We start from the raw sequence: 26,926 nt of genomic DNA, 5'->3' as shown, positions 1-26,926 counted from the left end.
CTGTACTGGGGTGAATGTATGACATTGTTCTTCATTCTGTCCATCAATTGTTCTTTTTGAATTTGTCACCCCGAGTGGGACGGGTATGACTAGATGTGGGTCCCGTGCTCTCCATGCCACTGGAGTCAAGCTAGCCAGGCTGATGAGGGGTGAAACCCCGAAACCAGTCCTAGGATACTTGTTTCCAGTCCAAGGAGGACCTGACCTGGCAGTTCGGGGCTGGACTGTTCCTATAGGTAGCAGTGTGAACACTGATTTTTATGTGGCTGGAATGGCATGGATAGCAAAAAACGTGGATTTAGGCCAGATCTCTGTACAGGGGCAAATGTATGACATTGTTTTGCATTCTGTCCATCTTTTTAAAAGAAGCATTTTTTACATTGTAATACAAAATTCAACCTTACCATAAAATAGGATTTATATTTCAATTCCAGAGACACCAGACATGAACCGGCTACCTGTTCACATTTGGAAATGACACCTATAAAATTTAATGAGGTAGCTCAAATGTTCTCCTATGGGAAAGGTAAGTCTTGCAGTAGTGAAAACAATTTTTTCACTACCAGGACACGTAAAACTTAAAAGTTAAAACTACATGTCTTATTTTTGAAATACATTGCACTCTGCTCTCTGGGCTATCCAGGGCCTACAATAGGGGTGACTTATATGTACTGAAAAAAGGAAGGTTTGAACCTGGCAAAAGGTTTACTTTGCCAGATCAAAGAAGCAGTTTAAAATGCACACACAGAGGCTGAAATGGCAGGTCTAAGACATGTATGAAGGTGTACTTAAGTGGGTAGCACAATCAGTGCTGAAGAATCACTAGTAGCATTTAATTTACCTGCCCTGGGCCCAGGTAGAGCCACTTTACTAGGGACTTATCAGCACTGTTTAGCAGTGGTAAAGTGGACAGATTCCTAAAGCTGTCAAAAACAAAGTCAGAAAAACAGGAGTTCTGAAGGCAAAATGTTAGGGGAAAACCACGCCAAGGATGCCAGGTCTAACACGTTCCATAATTGGTAGTGGGCACCTTACAGTGAATAATATAAGTAAGCATTTGTGAGAGAGGGAGCAGTTCACTTCAAATTAAAACCAAATTCAATAATACTTTATTCGGTTACAAATATATAACCATGAAAGCACATAGTAAAAAACTTGTTAAAATATATAAAACAAATATTTGTATATACAATAATGGACATGGCAGCACGTACATAGACATAATTTCATTGGACTTATCACATCATGATCATTTTCCTGTATTTAAAAACATTTTTTTTAAACGCAGTAACAGAGGCTACGACAAATTCTGTCTCTAATTGTTATAGAGCCACGAGTGCTGGGTGACAGGACCTTATACCCAATGTTTTTAAAACAGGAATAATCCATAATTTCCTCTGTACAGAATAAAATCTGCAGAAAAATATCACGTGTATAGTAGACTGGTCAGAGATGTCATCACACGGACATTTACATAACTGTTTTGACCAATCATTTACAGCTGGAAAACTTAATGATCTATACAGAGTACCCAGGCGGAAGCGCATCAATAAGAATCTATCATAATCATTCGTTATCAGGCATATATATGGCTGCAGGCTAAGAGTTGTTAATGTAAGATTATGTGCTTGCACCGTGGTTTTACACATTTCGACACACAATCTCTGTTCGCTCAAAAAGCTCAGGCATTGAATCTTAAGATCTTTCCTGGACAGCCTGACCATAGTAAGTGGGGCATCATAAAATTCTTAATGGCCTAAATTATATAGAAAAGATTTATGGTTTAGGTTTAAATGTTTTTATTGAGTATCCAACAAAGTTACATGCGCCTAGCAGCTGACATACAAGGCTAGTAGAAAACCGCTGAACAGGTCAGTGTCGTGCCCCCAATAATTAGGGTGTGCATAGCTAAGTAACCAATTTGGTCGAACAGAACTCTTAAACATAAAAAACAAAAAAAGGAAACGTGAACACAGGCCCCATAACACTCCCTCTCCCCCCATCTCCCTCCCTCTCCCCTCCATGCTCCGCGCCGTCCCCGCCTCCCCATCTAGCTTCTAATGTTCACCTCCCTCCGGGAGCTCTGCAATACTTAACAGCCTAAGATATCGGGGGCACGTGACTTCCCTAAATTCCGATGCCAAGAGCGACAGGAAGGACCTCCATAACTCCCCGTATCTGTCCCCCTCTCCTGCCATGGTGAGTGCCAGTTTTTCCATACCCAAGACATACCACAAACGGTGCAACCACCCCGTAAAGGTCGGTAGTTGGGGTGTACGCCAGTGAGTGCGTATGTTTTGTATAGCTGACCCTAGTGCTATGGTCATCAGGCGGCCCTTATGTGAACGCAATGGGTAAGTCAGGGGATTGGGCAGTCCTAAGAGTACGTAGTCTGGGAAACGCGGTATCTCCGTCTCGAAGTGCCTGTCTATTTCATCCAACACCTGTGTCCAGTAGGATTGGAGATGTGTGCAGTCCCACAGTACATGAGTTAGGCTGCCCACGTGGCCACAGCCCCTCCAGCACGTCGCCTCACGAGAACGATCTATCGCGTGCAAGCACTCCGGGGTGTAGTACTAGTAAGTTACTATCTTCGTTAGAGTCTCCGTGAGTCCCATGTGGTATGCGGAATGCCTCGCCCTGTAATATATGCCCTCCCATTCTTTATGACTCAGTGTCCTACCCAGCTCCCCCTCCCACCGATTCCTGCTAGAGTTATGTGAATGTTTGTATTTAATCTGCAATTGCTTATAGAGATCAGAGATGAGGTGTTTGTCTGATGTGCGTGTAATGAGCCATCGCTCGTAGGGGGAGAGGCGTCTCTCCGCCCCGGCGCGAACCTGTGGTTGAAGTGCCCAATGTCTCACCTGCATATACCGCAACCGCTCCGTTTCTGGCAGCCCAAAGTCTCTCCGCAGCTGGGCGAATGAGTACACCCCCCCCTCCCCATAAACGTGGCAAAGGGCCCGGCAACCCTCCGCTCTCCAACTCGCAAAGGCTGCCTCTTCCTCCCCAGGGGTGAACTCGGGGTTGCCCGTCAGCGGGGTAAGCAGAGACGGGAAGGACGTGAGTTCGTGCGAAAGGCTAGTGGCATCCCAAACTTCAAGAGGGACCCGTGTAATATAGGAGGCATACAGGTTTGGGGGCCTGTGATCTCTGCGTAAGAAAGGGATGTCCTGCAATGGACGTGCCGCTATTGCCTGGTCTTGAAATAACCAATGCTTCTCTGATTCCCATTTGCTCCACTCCACTAGATATCTCAGTTGGGCTGCTTGAAAGTAGAGTCCTAAATCTGGAACCCCGAGTCCTCCCGCTTCCGGTGCTAATACCACCAGCGCTCGCCTCATTCGCGGTTTCCGCCCGTTCCAGATAAACCGGGACAGGTCCGACTGCATCGTTCGAATCCATCCCGCCGGCGGACGGAGAGGTATAGTGCGAAAGAGATAGAGAATCTGTGGGAGAATGGTCATCTTGACCGCTGCAACCCTACCCAACCAAGAGAGGGGATAGTGCCGCCACCTATCGAGTTCCCGACGGACTCTGTCGCGCAGCAGTGTATAATTTGTGTGGATCACTTTAGGGAGTGATGGGGCCAGTTGAATCCCTAAATACGGTATTGCCTCTGTCGCCCAACGAATAGGAAGTCGGGTCTGCAGGTGATCTCGGGTGGTACGAGATAGCGATAAGTCCAGGGCTAGGGATTTCCCTGCATTTACTTTGGGCAAAAACCTCCAACTCCGCCCAGCACGCTGGGAGAGCGGACATTGGGTCAGATAGCGATAACAAGACGTCATCCGCGTATAGACTGATCGTGTGGACGAAACCCCCGAACCGTATCCCCGTGACCTCCTGGTTCTGTCGCATCCTCTGAGCCAGGGGTTCCATGTAGAGGGAAAAGAGGAGGGGAGACAGAGGGCACCCCTGTCTCGTGCCCCTCTCGATACGGAAGCGGGAGGATGTGCAGCCGTTCACCCTGACTGCTGCTGTGGGGAGTTTATAACAATTAAGGATATGCGTGCGAAACCGCTCACCCATTCCCGCCCTCTCCAATACCTGCTCCAAAAATAGCCAATGGACGCGGTCGAACACCTTTTCAGCATCGATGGCCATCATCATAAATTCCCCCGGGACCCGAGTAGCCTTTTCAATAAGATGCAAAATCCGCTTCGTATGATCCGCCGTTTGTCGGTCGGGGATGAAGCCCGCTTGGTCCGGGTCTGTGAGGCACGGCATATGAGGGCCGAGGCGGGCCGCTAGTATCCCTGTGTATAGTTTAAGATCTATGTTAAGGAGGGATATGGGACGATAGGAGCCGCAGTGCGAGCAGTCTTTCCCGGGTTTGGGAATCACTACTATTGATGCCTCTAAGAGATCACTTGGAATAGCTCCTTGAGTAGCAAAGGAATTAAACAACCGGGTAAGGATCGGAGCTAACAGGGGACAAAATTTCTTATAGAAGATGGCGGGAAAGCCGCCTGGACCCGGGGCCTTCCCCAGTTTGAGACGAGATATGGCGGACACTACCTCCTCCAGCTGAATGCTTCTGTCTAGATGGTCGGCCTGTGCCGTCGACAGAGCCGGCAGTGTGACGGAGTCTAAAAAAGACGCTCCATCAGTGCGATCTAAGGGGGCCTCCGTGTACAAAGTCTCATAAAAGTCGCGAAACGTCTCAGCGATGTCCCTATCCTCCGTCGCCTGCGTGCCATCTGCCCGAGAGATCATTGTAACTCCTTGTTTTTGACGGACCTCTCTAAGCTTATGGGCCAAGAGGCGCCCACACCTGTCCCCACCTGCGTAGTAGGCGTGTCGCAACCTCAGTGCTGCAAACTCTGCCCTGTCTTGGTCAAGTGCCGTTAGCTGTTGGCGGGCGGCCTTGAGTTGCCGCCATATTCTCGGAGCTCCCGTCCGCTGATGCACCCGTTCGAGTTCCCGGACCTGCTGTGTAAGCTCCGTCCTTTTGCACTCTCGCTCCCTATTGTCCGCCGTCGAGATCGAGATAATCTCCCTTCGAAGAACCGCCTTCAGCGCTGCCCATTGCGTGGCCCGTGTAGTGTTTGGGTTATCGTTATGTTGTAGATAGTCCTGAATGCGGCTTCAAATGCGTTTAATCACCTCTTCCCTATGCAGGAGAGCATCCCTAAGACGCCACACCCTAGGTGGACGCGACATGGGCGGGAGGGCGAAAGTCACCATCACCGGAGCATGATCTGATAGAGACGCAACTCCTATGGCAGCTGCTGTCGAGAGCTCCCGTGCCGATGCAGATACTAAGAAGTTGTCCAGTCTGGCGTAGGTCTTATGCGCATTAGAATAAAAGGAGTATTCTCTGTCTTGAGGATGCATGCATCGCCATAAATCGCATAACCCCAAGGCCTGCAGACGCGCAAGCCCCTCCGTAGAAATCGCCCCAGCCTGATGTGAGCGCTGGCTGGACCTGTCCTGAGCGTTATCGAAAACCAAATTGAGGTCCCCCCCCCAAGGATGACATTGCGATCAGGTGTAGCTGTGGCTTCTGTAAGTGCAGAATGTAAGAAACGCTCCGACCCCTCATTCGGGGCGTACAGAGAGCCAATCGTGAACGACACTCCTCCGAGGGTAAAGCGGTATGCCAGTAGGCGCCCCCTGATCTCAGCCACTGTATGCAAAACTTCCCCCTGAAACCGCTGCGCCACTAGAATCGCCACCCCCGCCGTTTTAGTAGGCCCTGAGGAGAAGAACTGCCGGGGAAACTTTCGGGACTTAAGACGATGGCAATCCAGTGCTAGCAGGTGGGTTTCCTGCAGTAGACAAAGATCAGCGTGGGAATTTTCTAAGCAGGAGAGGACCGCCCTACGTTTAACTGGGTTATTAAGACCCCGGACATTCAGGGTCAGTATCTTAAGTGTGGTGGGTGGCATGACGTGTGTCGCATGGGGGACACTGCAACTGTGAGGCGTCGTGTATCATGGTTCTGGAGCATCCAGTGTGTAAACGTATCAGAGACCTGGGGATGCAGAGGGTCGCGCTAACCCGAAAAGAAAGGGGAAGTCGGAGCATTGAACTCTCTCCCACCCCCACCCCGCAAAAAACCCACAAAACCAACAAAATACCATAATAACTGTAACCAAAGAGTCCATCACTCGTCTGTGATTGGTGAAAAGTCATTGGGGTGTATCCTCCAACAGTGGAAGGGAGCCCCCCTCCCGCCAGAGATCTGGATATAAAAAACAAAGTCTCCCAGGTACCGTCCGTAACCGGGTCAGCCAATATTAGGATCAGAAAAGTCCATGGATACCGCCTCCAGTGCCGCTAGGCGGCCCCTCGCGATCTCCGCCGCCGGCGGTTTCGTGGGGCGGCGTTTACATCCCTGTTGACGCCATCGAGGCCCAGCGGTCTCTGCTCCTGACCTGGGGGTTCCCTCACTGCCCTCTTTGTCCGGGAGGGCCACCCCCAGCAATTTGCTAGCCTCAGACAGAGAACGCAGCTGGTAGAGCTTGTCATCCTTACGAAACACCAAGCGGAAGGGGTGACCCCAGCTATATGGAATTTTATTGCTCTGGAGGTGTGTCGTGATGGGTTTGAATAGGCGCCTTTTTTGCAGTGTGAGAGCGGATAAGTCCTGGTACAGCACCGGTTTGTGTTCGCGAAACTGTAAACGGTGCAGCTTTCGTGCTTTTTGCATTATCAGCTCTTTAGTGCGGTAGTCCTGCACACACACCAGAATGTCTGACGGGGGGACTGACGGCGCTCTGGGGGGACCCACCCTATGGGCCCGATCTATCACCAAGTCCGTGCCCAAAGGTCGTTCCAGGATGTGGTTGAAGAGCTCCCTTGCATAGGCAAAAAGATCCTTCGAGGTGTCGTCCACCTGCACTCCCCTAATGCGAATGTTATGGCGACGGGAGCGATTTTCAAGGTCCTCAAGGTGGACCTGAAGGTCCACCTGCTGATCGTGCAGTCGAATGATCTCCGGCTGTAGATTCGCCATTTCCTCATCTCTTCCATCGCTCTTGCCCTCCAGATCTGCGACCCTCTCCCCGATGCCATCCACGTCGCGACGGACCTCCTTGAGTTCAGACGTGAACTCCTGCTTGAAGGTTTGGATATCCTCCCGCAATGCCACAAACATGGATTCCAGAAAGGCCTTGGTGATGGGCTCCGAGCCTCAAGCCCCCGGCGTCACCCGCCCCGAGCCCAGAGAGTCTGCGGCAGCGGCCATCCTCCCGTCTGAGGTCTTGGAAAATAGATCCTTGATACATTTGTCCTGCCGCTTCCTGGAGTTGGACATCGTGCCTCCACCGGGCCCGCCAGATTATCGTGCGGAGGTCCCGTCCCCTCTTCACCAGCCTTCCGTCGGAGAACCGGGCTCGACCGACCCCCGGGAGACAGCGGGCGATCCAAGACCCCCACCTCCGCTCACGGTTGTTCCAGCGTTCTTAGCCGCCCGTGTGTCCCCTGCCTCTGGATCCCCGGTGTGCGTGGGACGTCCCGGATGCACCTCCGCCCCTGCTTGTTCTGACCGCGATCTCAGGTTGCCTCCGCACCGCCGATGCGGGCGTCAGTCTTCTGAAATCCTCTGGCACTCGTTTGCCGCACTGCTATTATGTATAGGGACGCAGCCTGCCTGCCTTGCCCCCAGATTGCCAGACCACACTTTCCGTCGTGCGGCGGGTGCCCCGCGGGCCACAGCGCCCAGATGGCCAGAGGCCCCCCATAGCTGCGAACGGGCCCCAGCCGTTCACTCCGGTGCCAGGGAGGGGGGAATAGCGCTCGAGGCCTGCCTCTGGCCTCCCAATCCTGGCCTGGCTCCTCAATCAGTAGGTCACTCTCCGGGCCGCCTGGTCCCGCACCCTGCTGTATCCCGCGGAGTCACGGGCAATGCCTTAGGCCAAGCTCCACTCCGGCCAAACTCAGTATTCACAGCTCAGAGGTCCGCCGGGACGCGAACCCCAGGCCCCCAAAGTCCCCGTGCCGATCGTCCCCGGGCCGTCGCCTGGGGGGGGGAAAGGAGCATGCAACGGGCCCCCGCACAACACCGTCTCTGTACTGCCTTGACTCTCACCGGGTGCGAGTATCTCCCCAGCGCTGCCTGTCTTAGCTGTCCTCCGTGCAGCCCGCCACTTCGTCTGCTGTTGCGGCGTGTCGGGGGTGGGCGGGTGCGCGACCTCGATCCTCGCAGACCCCTGCCCCGTGTCAGATCTAGGCCCAGGCCTCGCAGCCCGCAACGGGCTTCCTGCTGTTCAGTCCCGGCTCGAGCGCCACCCCCGGCTCTCCAAGATGGCCTCACCTCCTGTACTGCTGCCTCTCCGGGGATCACCGGTGTTCACCCTCCATTTCGGGCGCCAGAGGCCTCTGCCGCTGCTCCTCAGTCCTCCGGTTCCTCTGTCGGTTCCTCTGTCGGGTCCGGCCTCACCCGCGCGGCCTCAGTGCCGCCACGTGCCGCCTCTCGTGACTCGTGCCGGAAATCGCCCCCGGCAGCCGAACTCGGAACCTCTGCAAGCAGGACGGGTCCCGGGACTCTGAGGAATGCTGTGCCGGTACCGTCGATGCTAATGACGACTTGGCAGCCACTGCTAGATCCAGCCTCGGCGGGAGCTCCGGAGCAGGACGACTGCTCACTCCGCCATCTTGGCTCCGCCCCCTATAGAAAAGATTTAACATAAAACAGCCATCTAATGTGTATCACCCCATCTAGGCCCCTACAGTCTTCTAAAACCCCACGATTAAAATTTGTTTCCTCTGTTGTCCATATCCTATGCCACAACAGAACCGGTTGGATTTTTATGATGTCTTCTAAATATGACAAACCTAGTTCTGTGTGGCATATAAAAGAGGAGGTGCTGTTAGGAACCATTAACAAAAATCTTAAAAACATATTTTCAGCTGCCTGCAAAGAACTAACGTCCACATACCCACATATGCCAGCTCCATATGATGCGACAGTAACACATTTCGCTTTATAGATGTTTAACAGTTCCACTGTGAGACGTCTGCCTAATTTCCTGCTAAAATTTGATAGTGCAGATAAGGTCTTTATATTCAATAATCTCCTTGCTTTAACAGCCTGCACCCATAACCCCGTACGATCAAATAAAATTCCAAGGTAGGAAAATGTCTGTGTACTTTCGATCCGTTTTCCATCAATAAAGATTGATCTAGTCTTTATACATCCTGACCCACAATTCATAATAAAAGTTTTAGATGAATTAATAGTAAGGCCCCGTTCTGACATAAAATTTGCAAATCTGGGTACGACCCTTTGTAGTCCCAATGGTGTACAGGCCATTAGGACCGCATCGTTAGCATATAACAATGCGGGAATTGGGCATTTACCAGCCTCTGGTAGGTCCTTACATTCCTGAACTAAAACCTTTTCAAGGTTATTTATGTACAAGGTGAAAAGAAACAGGGCGAGGACGCAACCTTGCCTCACGCCACGCTTCACTTTAAAATGTCCAGCACATTCACCTCCCACCCCGAACCGTACCCGTGCCTTTGCCTCTAAGCATAGTTCTCTTAGAAAGGAAATTAAAACTGGTTCGACACCCAGCTCCTCTAAAATCAACCAGAGTTTGTTGTGCCTTATGCAATCAAACGCCGATGATAAGTCGACAAAGGCCAAGTACAGGGCTCCATTTTTTGCTTTAACCCCTTCCCCGCTCATGACGGAACCGCTCCGTCATGAGCCACGGTTGCCGTGTGCTCATGACAGAGCGGTTCCGTCATGCCGCAACCGTTGGCGGCCGGTCCGCCCACGCGGCGCTGTTTCCCCGCCTGTGCGGGGGGACAATGCAACTGGGCGGAGTCATGACGGAACCGCTCCGTCATGAGCACAGCTCAACCGTGGCTCATGACGGAGTGGCTCTGTCATGAGCACAGCGCCACCGCGCTGCCCCCCCACCCCCCCCCAGCGCTGCGGCGGAATTCCCGCCGCAGCGAAGGGGTTAATGTACTTATTCATCACAATGTTTAAATTAAGGCCCTGCTCAATTGTGCCTAACTTCTTACGGAAGCCAAACTGCAGATCACTTATCACAGACCGTTCCTTCGCCTAATCCTGGAGTCTGTTCAATATAACCCGACCCACAATTTTCACTGTTGAGTCCAACAATGATATCGGTCGGTAACACGGCAGCTCTGTCCTATCCCCCTTTTTAAATATAGGTACAAGGATGGACTCATACCATGTCAAAACAAAGCCAGCAGAACTACAGGCATTGAAAACTTGTGTCAACAATGGACCCCATAAAGCAATGTTAGCTTTAAAAATGTCAACAGGGACACCATCCGGCCCTGCTGCCTTCCCACCCGAACTAGTAGCAATGGCAGGTTTACCTCACTTAGCTCAAAAAAGAGCACTTTTCCTTGATCCCTAAAAAATATACCATGCTCCACCTCAGCAACTATACTATCATGTGACTCTAGAGATAACTCATCATACAGAGATGAGAAATGCTCTATCCACCGATGCTCTGGAATTGCCACCTCAATTGTTGCTATGCCCTTCTCTCTAAGGAATGGTGCTTTAACTGCCTTCCAAAAGGCGCTGGAATCTCTAGCACTAGAGTCTTCTCGTAGAGCTATCCACGCCTCTGCTCTTAACATATCTCTTCTATCTTTTAGGACACACTTGTACTCCCTCCGGGCCTCGCTGATCTTTTCCCTGGCATTTTCTTCCATGTGTAGAGCATGCTTAAGCTTTCTATAGGCCCTAGTACAATTTGGATCAAACCATCCTTTTTTCCTTTGGTTTCTTTTCCTACTATTTACATTAACAGTAAGTGCCCTCTTAATATGGTCTGTAATATCATTAAAACCATCCACAATTTCTTTAGGTGTGGTATTATCATCCAGGCAGACCATGATCTTATCATAACAATTGGTTACAACATCAACCATAAACTCTTTAGGTTCCACTTTATCCCAGCTTAAAGTATAGCCATTTTGCCTAGATAGGGATATATTCTCCAATATAAGATTGAGGCTATTAGCCTTTCTCATCTCTTGACTAAATAGGGAGATACCCACACTCTGTGCAAAATGGTCACTTAGTGCAATCTGGTGCTTACAAACGTCAACGATACCTGAACAATACCGATTTGAAACCAAGATGAAATCTATTGTAGAAAAAATTCCACGACCGTTAAAAGTAGGACCAAAGGGAACGGGAGGACTACTTAAAGTGTTGGCAAATCCCAAATCAAATTGAAATACAATTTCATTTAAACTATCACCATACCTTGTATACGGAAAATGGGGGAAAATAGTCTCCATATCATATGTGACTCCGCAAATCCCGGTATCCGAATGTTAAAATCCCCCCCAAACTATAATCAAATCTTTACTCCCTACCTCCTGCAAATTTTGCAAATGACAGCAAATAGTCCTTACAATCCCTTCTAATATATTGTAGGGAACATTGTTATAATAGTTCACTGTTATTACTGTGCAGCTTGTATCTACCACTAGACTAATGATTTGATAAACACTATCCTCGAACAACATGTCAATTTTTTTTTATTTAGCTAGACTCGAAACATAAGTGCAGAGCCCCCCTTTAGCTCTACCATGCATGGAGGCTATGGCGGGTGTATATACAGTTTCATAGCCATTAATATGGGTCGGCTCAACCGCCCACGTTTCCTACAGACTGATGAGATCAAATTGCTGTATAAACTCATTCCACGGTCCATTTGTCATCTTTGATTTTAAACCAGCAACATTCCAAAACATAAAATTACATCTCTCATTTCCTCTGACACCTATATTAAAATCCGAACTTTCCTCTTCACTTGACATCATAGTGTTGTCCTCCAATGAGGTGGATAATATTGGCACAGTCATAGTTAATGGGGGAATAAAACTCGCATCATTAATAGTTGTGATATTTCCCTTACAGATACTCTCTGCCAAATCTATATCTAGTGTATCATGATATACTGTAATATCATGTAGACCAAATAAGTCTACTCTCCCCGTAGCATACTCAGCCTCCCAAGTCCTTGGCACTTCTTCCCTAATGCTTATGTTAGGAGTTAAGCAACCTCAGTGCTGCAAACTCTGCCCTGTCTTGGTCAAGTGCCGTTAGCTGTTGGCGGGCGGCCTTGAGTTGCCGCCATATTCTCGGAGCTCCCGTCCGCTGATGCACCCGTTCGAGTTCCCGGACCTGCTGTGTAAGCTCCGTCCTTTTGCACTCTCACTCCCTATTGTCCGCCGTCGAGATCGAGATAAACTCCCCTCGAAGAACCGCCTTCAGCGCTGCGCATTGCGTGGCCCGTGTAGTGTTTGGGTTATCGTTATGTTGTAGATAGTCCTGAATGCGGCTTCGAATGCATTTAATCACCTCTTCCCTATGCAGGAGAGCATCCCTAAGACGCCACACCCTAGGTGGACGCGACATGGGCGGGAGGGCGAAAGTCACCATCACCGGAGCATGATCTGATAGAGACGCAACTCCTATGGCAGCTGCTGTCGAGAGCTCCCGTGCCGATGCAGATACTAAGAAGTTGTCCAGTCTGGCGTAGGTCTTATGCGCATTAGAATAAAAGGAGTATTCTCTGTCTTGAGGATGCATGCATCGCCATAAATCGCATAACCCCAAGGCCTGCAGACGCGCAAGCCCCTCCGTAGAAATCGCCCCAGCCTGATGTGAGCGCTGGCTGGACCTGTCCTGAGCGTTATCGAAAACCAAATTGAGGTCCCCCCCAAGGATGACATTGCGATCAGGTGTAGCTGTGGCTTCTGTAAGTGCAGAATGTAAGAAACGCTCCGACCCCTCATTCGGGGCGTACAGAGAGCCAATCGTGAACGACACTCCTCCGAGGGTAAAGCGGTATGCCAGTAGGCGCCCCCTGATCTCAGCCACTGTATGCAAAACTTCCCCCTGAAACCGCTGCGCCACTAGAATCGCCACCCCCACCGTTTTAGTAGGCCCTGAGGAGAAGAACTGCCGGGGAAACTTTCGGGACTTAAGACGATGGCAATCCAGTGCTAGCAGGTGGGTTTCCTGCAGTAGACAAAGATCAGCGTGGGAATTTTCTAAGCAGGAGAGGACCGCCCTACGTTTAACTGGGTTATTAAGACCCCGGACATTCAGGGTCAGTATCTTAAGTGTGGTGGGTGGCATGACGTGTGTCGCATGGGGGACACCGCAACTGTGAGGCGTCGTGTATCATGGTTCTGGAGCATCCAGTGTGTAAACATATCAGAGACCTGGGGATGCAGAGGGTCGCGCTAACCCGAAAAGAAAGGGGAAGTCGCAGCATTGAACTCTCTCCCTCCCCCACCCCGCAAAAAACCCACAAAACCAACAAAATACCATAATAACTGTAACCAAAGAGTCCATCACTCGTCTGTGATTGGTGAAAAGTCATTGGGGTGTATCCTCCAACAGTGGAAGGGAGCCCCCCTCCCGCCAGAGATCTGGATATAAAAAACAAAGTCTCCCAGGTACCGTCCGTAACCGGGTCAGCCAATATTAGGATCAGAAAAGTCCGTGGATACCGCCTCCAGTGCCGCTAGGCGGCCCCTCGCGATCTCCGCCGCCGGCGGTTTCTTGGGGCGGCGTTTACATCCCTGTTGACGCCATCGAGGCCCAGCGGTCTCTGCTCCTGACCTGGGGGTTCCCTCACTGCCCTCTTTGTCCGGGAGGGCCACCCCCAGCAATTTGCTAGCCTCAGACAGAGAACGCAGCTGGTAGAGCTTGTCATCCTTACGAAACACCAAGCGGAAGGGGTGACCCCAGCTATATGGAATTTTATTGCTCTGGAGGTGTGTTGTGATGGGTTTGAATAGGCGCCTTTTTTGCAGCGTGAGAGCGGATAAGTCCTGGTACAGCACCGGTTTGTGTTCGCGAAACTGTAAAGGGTGCAGCTTTCGTGCTTTTTGCATTATCAGCTCTTTAGTGCGGTAGTCCTGCACACACACCAGAATGTCTGACGGGGGGCTGACGGCGCTCTGGGGGGACCCACCCTATGGGCCCGATCTATCACCAAGTCCGTGCCCAAAGGTCGTTCCAGGATGTGGTTGAAGAGCTCCCTTGCATAGGCAAAAAGATCCTTCGAGGTGTCGTCCACCTGCACTCCCCTGATGCGAATCTTATGGCGACGGAAGCGATTTTCAAGGTCCTCAAGGTGGACCTGAAGGTCCACCTGCTGATCGTTCAGTTGAATGATCTCCTGCTGTAGATTCGCCATTTCCTCATCTCTTCCATCGCTCTTGCCCTCCAGATCTGCGACCCTCTCCCCGATGCCATCCACGTCGCGACGGACCTCCTTGAGTTCAAACGTGAACTCCTGCTTGAAGGTTTGGATATCCTTCCGCAATGCCACAAACATCGATTCCAGAAAGGCCTTGGTGATGGGCTCCGAGCCTCAAGCCCCCGGCGTCACCCGCCCCGAGCCCAGAGAGTCTGCGGCAGCGACCATCCTCCCGTCTGAGGTCTTGGAAAACAGATCCTTGATAAATTTGTCCTGCCGCTTCCTGGAGTTGGACATCGTGCCTCCCCCGGGCCCGCCGGATTATCGTGCGGAGGTCCCGTCCCCTCTTCACCAGCCTTCCGTCGGAGAACCAGGCCCGACCGACCCCCGGGAGACAGCGGGCGATCCAAGACCCCCACCTCCGCTCACGGTTGTTCCAGCGTTCTTAGCCGCCCGTGTGTCCCCTGCCTCTGGATCCCCGGTGTGCGTGGGACGTCCCGGATGCACCTCCGCCCCTGCTTGTTCTGACCGCGATCTCAGGTTGCCACCGCACCGCCGATGCGGGCGTCAGTCTTCTGGAATCCTCTGGCACTCGTTTGCCGCACTGCTATTATGTATAGGGACGCAGCCTGCCCGCCTTGCCCCCAGCTTGCCAGACCACACTTTCCGTCGTGCGGCGGGTGCCCCGCGGGCCACAGCGCCCAGATGGCCAGAGGCCCCCCATAGCTGCGAACGGGCCCCAGCCGTTCACTCCGGTGCCAGGGAGGGGGGAATAGCGCTCGAGGCCTGCCTCTGGCCTCCCAATCCTGGCCTGGCTCCTCAATCAGTAGGTCACTCTCCGGGCCGCCTGGTCCCGCACCCTGCTGTATCCCGCGGAGTCACGGGCAATGCCTCAGGCCAAGCTCCACTCCGGCCAAACTCAGTATTCACAGCTCAGAGGTCCGCCGGGACGCGAACCCCAGGCCCCCAAAGTCCCCGTGCCGATCGTCCCCGGGCCGTCGCCTGGGGGGGGGAAAGGAGCATGCAACGGGCCCCCGCACAACACCGTCTCTGTACTGCCTTGACTCTCACCGGGTGCGAGTATCTCCCCAGCGCTGCCTGTCTTAGCTGTCCTCCGTGCAGCCCGCCACTTCGTCTGCTGTTGCGGCGTGTCGGGGGTGGGCGGGTGCGCGACCTCGATCCTCGCAGACCCCTGCCCCGTGTCAGATCTAGGCCCAGGCCTCGCAGCCCGCAACGGGCCTCCTGCTGTTCAGTCCCGGCTCGAGCGCCGCCCCCGGCTCTCCAAGATGGCCTCACCTCCTGTACTGCTGCCTCTCCGGGGATCACCGGTGTTCACCCTCCATTTCGGGCGCCAGAGGCCTCCGCCGCCGCTCCTCAGTCCTCCGGTTCCTCTGTCGGGTCCGGCCTCACCCGCGCGGCCTCAGTGCCGCCACGCGCCGCCTCTCGTGACTCGTGCCGGAAATCGCCCCCGGCAGCCGAACTCGGAACCTCTGCAGGCAGGACGGGTCCCGGGACTCTGAGGAATGCTGTGCCGGTACCGTCGATGCTAATGACGACTTGGCAGCCAGTGCTAGATCCAGCCTCGGCGGGAGCTCCGGAGCAGGACGACTGCTCACTCCGCCATCTTGGCTCCGCCCCCTATAGAAAAGATTTAACATAAAACAGCCATCTAATGTGTATCACCCCATCTAGGCCCCTACAGTCTTCTAAAACCCCACGATTAAAATTTGTTTCCTCTGTTGTCCATATCCTATGCCACAACAGAACCGGTTGGATTTTTATGATGTCTTCTAAATATGACAAACCTAGTTCTGTGTGGCATATAAAAGAGGAGGTGCTGTTAGGAACCATTAACAAAAATCTTAAAAACATATTTTCAGCTGCCTGCAAAGAACTAACGTCCGCATACCCACATATGCCAGCTCCATATGATGCGACAGTAACACATTTCGCTTTATAGATGTTTAACAGTTCCACTGTGAGACGTCTGCCTAATTTCCTGCTAAAATTTGATAGTGCAGATAAGGTCTTTATATTCAATAATCTCCTTGCTTTAACAGCCTGCACCCATGACCCCGTACGATCAAATAAAATTCCAAGGTAGGAAAATGTCTTTGTACTTTCGATCCGTTATCCATCAATAAAGATTGATCTAGTCTTTATACATCCTGACCCACAATTCATAATAAAAGTTTTAGATGAATTAATAGTAAGGCCCCGTTCTGACATAAAATTTGCAAATCTGGGTACGACCCTTTGTAGTCCCAATGGTGTACAGGCCATTAGGACCGCATCGTTAGCATATAACAATGCGGGAATTGGGCATTTACCAGCCTCTGGTAGGTCCTTACATTCCTGAACTAAAACCTTTTCAAGGTTATTTATGTACAAGGTGAAAAGAAACGGGGCGAGGACGCAACCTTGCCTCACGCCACGCTTCACTTTAAAATGTCCAGCACATTCACCTCCCACCCCGAACCGTACCCGTGCCTTTGCCTCTAAGCATAGTTCTGTTAGAAAGGAAATTAAAACTGGTTCGACACCCAGCTCCTCTAAAATCAACCAGAGTTTGTTGTGCCTTATGCAATCAAACGCCGATGATAAGTCGACAAAGGCCAAGTACAGGGCTCCATTTTTTGCTTTAACCCCTTCCCCGCTCCGTCATGAGCCACGGTTGCCGTGTGCTCATGACGGAGCGGTTCCGTCATGCCGCAACCGTTGGCGGCCGGTCCGCCCACGCGGCGCTGTTTCCCCGCCTGTGCGGGGGGACAATGCAACTGGGCGGAGTCATGACGGAACCGCTCCGTCATGAGCACAGCTCAACCGTGGCTCATGACGGAGTGGCTCTGTCATGAGCACAGCGCCACCGCGCTGCCCCCCCACACCCTCCAGCGCTGCGGCGGAATTCCCGCCGCAGCGAAGGGGTTAATGTACTTATTCATCACAATGTTTAAATTAAGGCCCTGCTCAATTGTGCCTAACTTCTTACGGAAGCCAAACTGCAGATCACTTATCACAGACCGTTCCTTCGCCTAATCCTGGAGTCTGTTCAATATAACCCGACCCACAATTTTCACTGTTGAGTCCAACAATGATATCGGTCGGTAACACGGCAGCTCTGTCCTATCCCCCTTTTTAAATATAGGTACAAGGATGGACTCATACCATGTCAAAACAAAGCCAGCAGAACTACAGGCATTGAACACTTGTGTCAACAATGGACCCCATAAAGCAATGTTAGCTTTAAAAATGTCAACAGGGACACCATCCGGCCCTGCTGCCTTCCCACCCGAACTAGTAGCAATGGCAGGTTTACCTCACTTAGCTCAAAAAAGAGCACTTTTCCTTGATCCCTAAAAAATATACCATGCTCCACCTCAGCAACTATACTATCATGTGACTCTAGAGATAACTCATCATACAGAGATGAGAAATGCTCTATCCACCGATGCTCTGGAATTGCCACCTCAATTGTTGCTATGCCCTTCTCTCTAAGGAATGGTGCTTTAACTGCCTTCCAAAAGGCGCTGGAATCTCTAGCACTAGAGTCTTCTCGTAGAGCTATCCACGCCTCTGCTCTTAACATATCTCTTCTATCTTTTAGGACACACTTGTACTCCCTCCGGGCCTCGCTGATCTTTTCCCTGGCATTTTCTTCCATGTGTAGAGCATGCTTAAGCTTTCTATAGGCCCTAGTACAATTTGGATCAAACCATCCTTTTTTCCTTTGGTTTCTTTTCCTACTATTTACATTAACAGTAAGTGCCCTCTTAATATGGTCTGTAATATCATTAAGACCATCCACAATTTCTTTAGGTGTGGTATTATCATCCAGGCAGACCATGATCTTATCATAACAATTTGTTACAACATCAACCATAAACTCTTTAGGTTCCACTTTATCCCAGCTTAAAGTATAGCCATTTTGCCTAGATAGGGATATATTCTCCAAGGTGAGCAGCCAAAATATCGAAACAAAAATATCTACCTACACAAATATCGAGTTTTAAATATCGATGGGACAGAATATCGATGTCAATAATATCTATGGACAGAATATCGATCCTAAGGTAAGTATTTTAATATCGATGTTAGTAATATCGAAGTTAGTAATATCGACATCAAATATATCGATTTTACTAATATTGATGTTACTAATATCGATATTTATATTATTGTTATGTATTTTATTATGTATTTAATATGTATGTGTTATATGTTTTTAGTTAAGTGTTCTACTGGTTTTAACATATATGTATACAATTTTTATATGTTAACAATGGTTTTTTAAGTCAATTTTGTGTTTTAGTACCGTAGCGGGTTGTGGGTTTATAGGGGAATAGGGTGGGAAGTAATTTAATTATATGGAATTAATTATACATTTTTAGGAATTATAAATTAATTTTAATTATTTTTTGCGTTTAAGTTCTGTAGCGGGTTGTGGGTTTATAGGGGAATAGGGTGGGAAGTAATTTAATTATATGGAATTAATTATACATTTGTAGGAATTATAAATTGATATTAATAAATTTTTGCGTTTAAGTTCTGTAGCGGGTTGTGGGTTTATAGGGGAATAGGGTGGGAAGTAATGTAATTGTAATTAATTAATAATTTATTTTCATTTATTGGTATTGATAATTATATTATTGGTAATTAAGTATTAATTGGTAATTATTTTTTATTAATTGGCAATTAGTTTTAATTAGTTGATTAATTGATAATTATGTTAAGTGTATTATTTTATTAGTGGAGTGTGTCGTGCGTTTATAGGGGAATAGTGTTGGAAGTAATTGAAATCTAATTAAGTAATTATTAAATTAGTTGTTGGGTATTGATAATTAATTAATTGGACAATAATTATTAATTGGTAAATATTTTAAATTATAATATTTTGGTTATGAAAAATAATTAATTGTTGATTAATCATTAATTGGGAATTAAATATAATTAAATATTATGCATTGATATTTCTAATTAATATATTAATAAGTAATTATTAATTGGTAATTAATGTGTAATATTTATTATTTTGGCGTATGAAAAATATTTAATAGTTCAATATTTTTTAATTGGTAATTAATGTTTCATAAATAGTATTTTGGGCTATATAGTTTTTTTAAATGGTTAAATATATTTTAATTGGTATTTACTTTTTAATAATTCATATGTTTTTGGTTATGAAAAATATTTTATCGTTTAATATTTATTATTTGGTAATTAATATTTATTAATTATTATTTTTTGGTATTTATTATTAATGTATTGTTAATTAATTATTCTTTGGTAGTTATGTTTGTAATAATTATTTATTGGTATTTGTAAATAATTTTGAGTTATTTAATAATTAAATCACTAATTATTTTAAATAATTATTTTATTTATAACTATGTTATTTTTAACTTCTACGCTATCCAACACTTTCCCTACTGTTGCACCCTCTGGAGTTGGAATAGTAAATTTTATCCCTACGCTATCCGACACTTTCTGTACTGTTGCATTCTCTGGAGTTGGAATAGTAATTTTTACCTCTACGCTATCCAATACTTTCCCTGCTGTTGCACTCTCTGGAGTGGGAATAGTAATTTTTACCCCGTCGCTATCCAACACTTTCCCTACTGTTGCACTCTGTGGAGTTGGAATAGTAATTTTTACCCCTACACGATCCAACACTTTCCCTACTGTTGCACTCTCTGGAGTGGGAATAGTAATTTTTACCCCTACGCTATCCAACACTTTCCCTACTGTTGCACTCTCTGGAGTTGGAATAGTAATTTTTACCCTTACGCTATCCAACACTTTCCCTACTGTTGCACTCTCTGGAGTTGGAATAGTAATTTTTACCCCTACGCTATCCAACACTTTCCCTACTGTTGCACTCTCTGGAGTTGGAATAGTAATTTTTACCCCTACGCTATCCAAAACTTTCCCTACTGTTGCACTCTCTGGAGTGGGAATAGTAATTTTTACCCCTACGCTATCCAACACTTTCCCTACTGTTGCACTCTCTGGAGTGGGAATAGTAATTTTTACCCCTAGGCTATGCAACACTTTCCCTACTGTTGCACTCTGTGGAGTTGGAATAGTAATTTTTACCCCTACGCTATCCAACACTTTCCCTACTGTTGCACTCTCTGGAGTTGGAATAGTAATTTTTACCCCTCCGCTATCCAACACTTTCCCTACTGTTGCACTCTCTGGAGTGGGAATAGTAATTTTTACCCCTACGCTATCCAACACTTTCCCTATTGTTACACTCCCTGGAGTGGAAATAGTAATTTTTAGCTCTACGCTATCCAACATTTTCTTTACTGTTTTTTTTTGGAGCTGAAGTAGTAGTTTTATTGTCGGTGCTATTTAATATTTTTTGTATTATTTTAGCTAATGTAATATATAATTAATTTTAACAATATTCAAATTAAATGTAATTTTTTAAATGTGTTATATATAATTATTTAATTTTTATTCATGTTATTGTTTTATGTGTATGATGTATTTGTAATGTATAATAATTTTTAACAAGTTTTAAGTTATTAAAACAATCATTAAAATGTATTATTAAGTAAGTATATATATTATATATTATATGTATATGTTTAATGTTTTATTACATTATATATATTAATTATTAATTTTAAACATTATAACATATATTTAATTATGTTTATTTTATTTATAAGTATTATTTGGTTTATTTTACATATTTTTTTTTAACTAAAAAATACTTTATATTTTTAATAACGATATTTTTGACATTCTATATTTTATTTTCGATATTTTTGTACTTACCATGTTGTAGATAGGATCTCGATATTCTTGTCATCGATATTTTTGTGTCGATATTTTTGTAGGTCGATTTTCTGTCTGTCGATATTCTGTCAGACATTCATTCTCCAATATAAGATTGAGGCTATTAGCCTTTCTCATCTCTTGACTAAATAGGGAGATACCCACACTCTGTGCAAAATGGTCACTTAGTGCAATCTGGTGATTACAAACGTCAACGATACCTGAACAATACCGATTTGAAACCAAGATGAAATCTATTGTAGAAAAAATTCCACGACCGTTAAAAGTAGGACCAAAGGGAACGGGAGGACTACTTAAAGTGTTGGCAAATCCCAAATCAAATTGAAATACAATTTCATTTAAACTATCACCATACCTTGTATGCGGAAAATGGGGGAAAATAGTCTCCATATCATATGTGACTCCGCAAATCCCGGTATCCGAATGTTAAAATCCCCCCCAAACTATAATCAAATCTTTACTCCCTACCTCCTGCAAATTTTGCAAATGACAGCAAATAGTCCTTACAATCCCTTCTAATAAATTGTAGGGAACATTGTTATAATAGTTCACTGTTATTACTGTGCAGCTTGTATCTACCACTAGACTAATGATTTGATAAACACTATCCTCGAACAACATGTCAATTTTTTTTTACTTAGCTAGACTCGAAACATAAGTGCAGAGCCCCCCTTTAGCTCTACCATGCATGGAGGCTATGGCGGGTGTATATACAGTTTCATAGCCATTAATATGGGTCGGCTCAACCGCCCACGTTTCCTACAGACTGATGAGATCAAATTGCTGTATAAACTCATTCCACGGTCCATTTGTCATCTTTGATTTTAAACCAGCAACATTCCAAAACATAAAATTACATCTCTCATTTCCTCTGACACCTATATTAAAATCCGAACTTTCCTCTTCACTTGACATCATAGTGTTGTCCTCCAATGAGGTGGATAATATTGGCACAGTCATAGTTAATGGGGGAATAAAACTCGCATCATTAATAGTTGTGATATTTCCCTTACAGATACTCTCTGCCAAATCTATATCTAGTGTATCATGATATACTGTAATATCATGTAGACCAAATAAGTCTACTCTCCCCGTAGCATACTCAGCCTCCCAAGTCCTTGGCACTTCTTCCCTAATGCTTATGTTAGGAGTTAAGGCAACAGTGGGTTTCCCAAATGCATTATTCAAATACTTAGATTTGACTCCGTTATTGTCCGACCCCTTCTGTCAGTCCACTTCTTCCAGGCTAGGTAGTACATTAAAACGATTATGAGTGGGTATGCCATATCTTGTACTGTGATTTATCAACGGGACCACCCTACTCTGTACTCCATAGTCAAAATGGCTAGGTTTATAGAAATATCCTAGTGGAACAACATTAATCTGTTCTGCCGAAATTGGACTATTGCCCACCCTACTCAAGATTGACTGAATTAAGTGTGGGGTCTTAAAATTTAATATCACACAATCGCCAGCCAGATCCTTACGACCCCTTACTATCCAACTCACCCTTCTTGCCATTTTAAACTCTATAAAGAGTCTATCAGTTAAATCAGTCCTAGCCCCAAGCCAAGATAGCGATTTGTTTCTCAAACTTTCACATGACTCTACCATCCCCTTTCGTAATCTAGGGACATTAGCTAATACCACTGTGTAGGGGGTCGCCGCCGGAGGTAAATCTATATACATCACTTGTTTTTCAAGCTCCGGGCCCTCCATTGCTCTAAGATCTTTCATCACCTTTGGCCCCCCTATCTGATTATCTATACTTCCACTACGGGCAATTGGCTTGGGACAAGTCCCCACAATTCTGTTTCCAGTTGTCAATTGAACACTTGGAATAAGAGTGTTTGTGTGAATACTAGAATCTAAATGAGTATTCACTCTTCGAACGCACTGTGTGTCATTGGACTCGGGTAGAAACTCACATCTATTATGGCATTTGGATAAAACATCTTCTATAGCCCCAAATCTTCCACTCATTTTATTTAGAGTTTCCCTCAGATAAATATCAAGAGCTTCCAATTTATTTCTCACTTTTAGAACTTCATTCTGTGTGTGGGAATCAGAACTGGCTAGCGCCTTTTCCCAGCCACACATTTTACTCAATGCAGGAGTCCTGCCCTTTTTTGGTGCTTTTGTTTGCTTTAAATAGTTACCGGACCCTTTAAACTGGTGTCTCTCTTCTGCTTTGGTAGATTATCTGGATTTCTAGGTCGCTTCGAAGGCGGTTGGGGATCTCTCTCAGAATCACTATCTATGACATGATCTGAGATATTCACGACACACCCATTTCTACCATCTAGTCCGTCTAGACCACTAAGCATTCCCACCTGGTGATCATTTATCACTTTGTCATTATCACTAACAGATACGGTGGGACCCTCTACAATATTGTTCTTATCTGGGTTCATGGCCTCTTCTACAGTTAAAATTTGCTTTTCTATTGCACCCATTGCACCTGTCAGGTAATTTAATAAAGATAGACAAGGACCTTCCCCCGTTTTACTCTGCTTCTTTTGTGGTATGGTTGATGTTTTTCTCTTCCCCATACTGATCCAATTACGCGTTTGATAAGTTAATAGAATTAATTATATCTCCTTGATTACTATTGCAGAACTTAATCCTAGACTCAGTCACACACTTCATACAATAGAGACTATCAATACTTTCACAGAGTCCCTCGTGGTTACAGATACACAGATGGTCAGCCAATAAACTTGGTTTTCAATTGGTCCAGCACAGGTACAAATGCAGACAGTTCCCTTTGTCAGTCCATATGAAAAAATCAGGGGTACAGTACCTTCAAACAGAAAATGTCACAACAAACAACCAAGAGCCGTGGCCCAGCCCTGCCTCTTCCGGCCGATGACGGGCAAGGACGGGCCTACCCTTGGCCCGGGCTTCGCCAGGGCGAACCCGCGCGCGTCCCGCTCCGCAGGAACCCTGGCGGTGCTTTATGCACCAGTTGGCGCGAAGACGGTGCGCGGTTCCTGCCGCGAGTTCACTATTCTCCTGGGACTTGTGGTCCAATGGTATTCCGCGGTAGCTGTGGCAAGTTTTGGCGGTAGCTGTGGTAAGTATGGCAGGTGTGGCAGGTAGCAGAGAGCAGCAATAGCTGCGGTTGCAGCGTGACAGAGGTGACAAGTAAAGGAATGACCGGGCGTCCCGCGCCGTGGGAGCCCTGACGGTGCTTTATGCGCCAGCTGGTGCGAAGATGGTTCGCGGTTCCTGCCACGAGTTCGCTATGCCCCTGGGACTTGTGGTCCAATGGCAGTCCGTGGTAGCTGTGGCAAGTTTTGGTGGTAGCTGTGGCAAGTATGGCAGGTGTGGCAGGTAGCAGAGAGCGGCAATACCTGCAGTTGCAGTGTGACAGAGGTGGCAACAAGTAAAGGAATGACCGGGAGTACAGTGCAAGAAGCCACAGTGCAAAAGGAGTACAGTCCAAGAAGCCACATTGCAAGCATCAAGCAGAGGACAGCACAAGAAGCTACAGTGCAAGCTTGGAGCAGAGTACAGCGCAAGAAGCCACATTGCAAGCATCAAGCAGAGTACAGCGCAATAAGCTACAGTGCAAGCGTGGAGTAGAGTACAGCGCAAGAAGCCACAATGCAAGAGGAGTACAGTGCAAGAAGCCACATTGCAAGTGTCGAGTGGAGTACGGCGCAAGAAGCCATATTGCAAGCATCGAGCAGAGGACAGTGCAAGAAGCTACAGTGCAAGCGTGGAGCAGAGTACAGTGCAAGAAGCCACATTGCAAGCATCGAGAAAAGTACAGCGCAAGAAGCTACAGTGCAAGCGTGGAGCAGAGTACAGCCCAAGAAGCTGCAGTGCAAGAGGAGTACAGTACAAGAAGCAACATTGCAAGCATCATACGGATTACAGCGCAAGAAGCCATATAGCAAGCATCGAGTAGAGGACAGCGCAAGAGGCTTCCGTGCAAGCGTGGAGCAGAGTACAGCATAGGAAGCCACATTGCAAGCATCGAGCAGAGTACAGTGCAAGAAGCCACATTGCAAGCGTTGAGTGGCGTACAGCGCAAGAAGCTACAGTGCAAGCGTTGAGCGGAGTACAGTGCAAGAAGCAACATTGCAAGCATCATACGGATTACAGCGCAAGAAGCCATATAGCAAGCATCGAGTAGAGGACAGCGCAAGAGGCTTCCGTGCAAGCGTGGAGCAGAGTACAGCATAGGAAGCCACATTGCAAGCATCGAGCAGAGTACAGTGCAAGAAGCCACATTGCAAGCGTTGAGTGGCGTACAGTGCAAGAAGCTACAGTGCAAGCGTGGAGCAGAGTACAGTGCAAGAAGCCACATTGCAAGCGTTGAGTGGCGTACAGCGCAAGAAGCTACAGTGCAAGCGTGGAGCAGAGTACAGTGCAAGAAGCCACATTGCAAGCGTTGAGTGGCGTACAGCGCAAGAAGCTACAGTGCAAGCGTGGAGCAGAGTACAGTGCAAGAAGTCACATTGCAAGCGTTGAGTGGCGTACAGCGCAAGAAGCTACAGTACAAGCGTGGAGCAGAGTACAGTGCAAGAAGCCACATTGCAAGCGTTGAGTGGCGTACAGCGCAAGAAGCTACAGTACAAGCGTGGAGCAGAGTACAGTGCAAGAAGCCACATTGCAAGCGTTGAGTGGCGTACAGCGCAAGAAGCTACAGTGCAAGCGTTGAGCAGAGTACAGTGCAAGAAGCCACATTGCAAGCGTTGAGTGGCGTACAGCGCAAGAAGCTACAGTGCAAGCGTTGAGCAGAGTACAGTGCAAGAAGCCACATTGCAAGCGTTGAGTGGCGTACAGCGCAAGAAGCCACATTGCAAGCATCGAGCAGAGTACAACATAAGAACCACAGTGCAAGCTTTGAGCACAGTAAAACGCAAGAAGCCACAATGCAAGCGTCGAGTGGAGTGCAGTGCTAGAAGCCATAGTGCAAGAATCAAGCAGAGCACAGCGCAAGAAGCCACATTGCGAGCGGAGCACAGCACAAGAAGCCACATTGCGAGCGGAGCACAGCACTAGAAGCCACATTGCGAGCGGAGCACAGCACTAGAAGCCACATTGTAAGCGTCGAGCGGGGTACAGTGCAATTCAATTCAATATTTTGGTTTGGAACTCCTACGGAGGTCCACAAAAACACATCAATTCATTTAAAAAAGAGACAAACTTTACATACCATACAAAATTCTTTGTTATACATTGCTGCCTCCCAAGGGTAATTCTTATATCGAGCGTACTGTATAATATGCAAATAGTACAATAAATACATAAAACAATCAAATGTCCAACCAACTCACATATTATAACATTGGAATAAAACTACTATAAAAATGTCCTAATAAATAGACAAGAATGTTTTAAACCATTGATATATCTTATGACAAACCATTTCATTCGGGGGAGACAGAACCAGAGATCGCGCTTCCTGGGCAGAGTGAATATTAAATTTGATAAAAAATGGCTTTAAGAACACGTGCTTAGCACTTTGCAATTTTGTACATACAAATAAAACATGATTTAGAACTTGGATTTGTAATTGGCACATTTGGCAGATTCTTTTCTCTCTTGGTATTTTTTCCAAGATACCAGTAACTTCTCTTAGAGGCTGCAATTTAAGTCTCAGTAGGAGTATCGGCCTTCCAGTCCCGTGAGGCATATTCCAAGATAGATAAGGCTGTGGTTTATTCCCCAAGGCACTTCCACTGACCACCTCGTTTCTGGGCATGGACTGACTTAAAGCGACATCTCTAGCCAAACTGATAGAGGGAATGGACTTCTTTAAAAGCTATTTCAAAACAGACTTGGGCATAGGAGAAGCGGGGTTCAAACCAAAACCAAATATTTCATTTGCCCCTACAAAAGATCTAAAAAACGTTGATTGATCTTTTAATATGTCGAAAATCTTTATTCTCAGGGCAGCCCTAAGTGTGCCTTCCTCCCCCCAGGAG

General features: G+C 47.3%; 1 protein-coding gene across 1 annotated transcript in view; it reads right to left on the bottom strand.

Moving 5' to 3' along the window:
- LOC146854842 (butyrophilin subfamily 2 member A1-like) overlaps positions 1-23,833 on the bottom strand; it is a 181,182-nt gene extending 157,349 nt beyond the window's left edge. The window contains exon 1 of the mRNA XM_085652217.1: positions 23,788-23,833. The gene's annotated coding sequence lies outside the window, so the exon portion shown is untranslated. The remainder of the gene's footprint in view (positions 1-23,787) is intronic.
- Positions 23,834-26,926: the final 3,093 nt, after the last annotated feature.

Source organism: Triturus cristatus, chromosome 4_1, assembly GCF_964204655.1.
Source record: "Triturus cristatus chromosome 4_1, aTriCri1.1, whole genome shotgun sequence".
In the NCBI taxonomy this organism is placed as follows: domain Eukaryota; kingdom Metazoa; phylum Chordata; class Amphibia; order Caudata; family Salamandridae; genus Triturus; species Triturus cristatus.
This window is presented reverse-complemented; position numbering and strand designations above follow the sequence as displayed.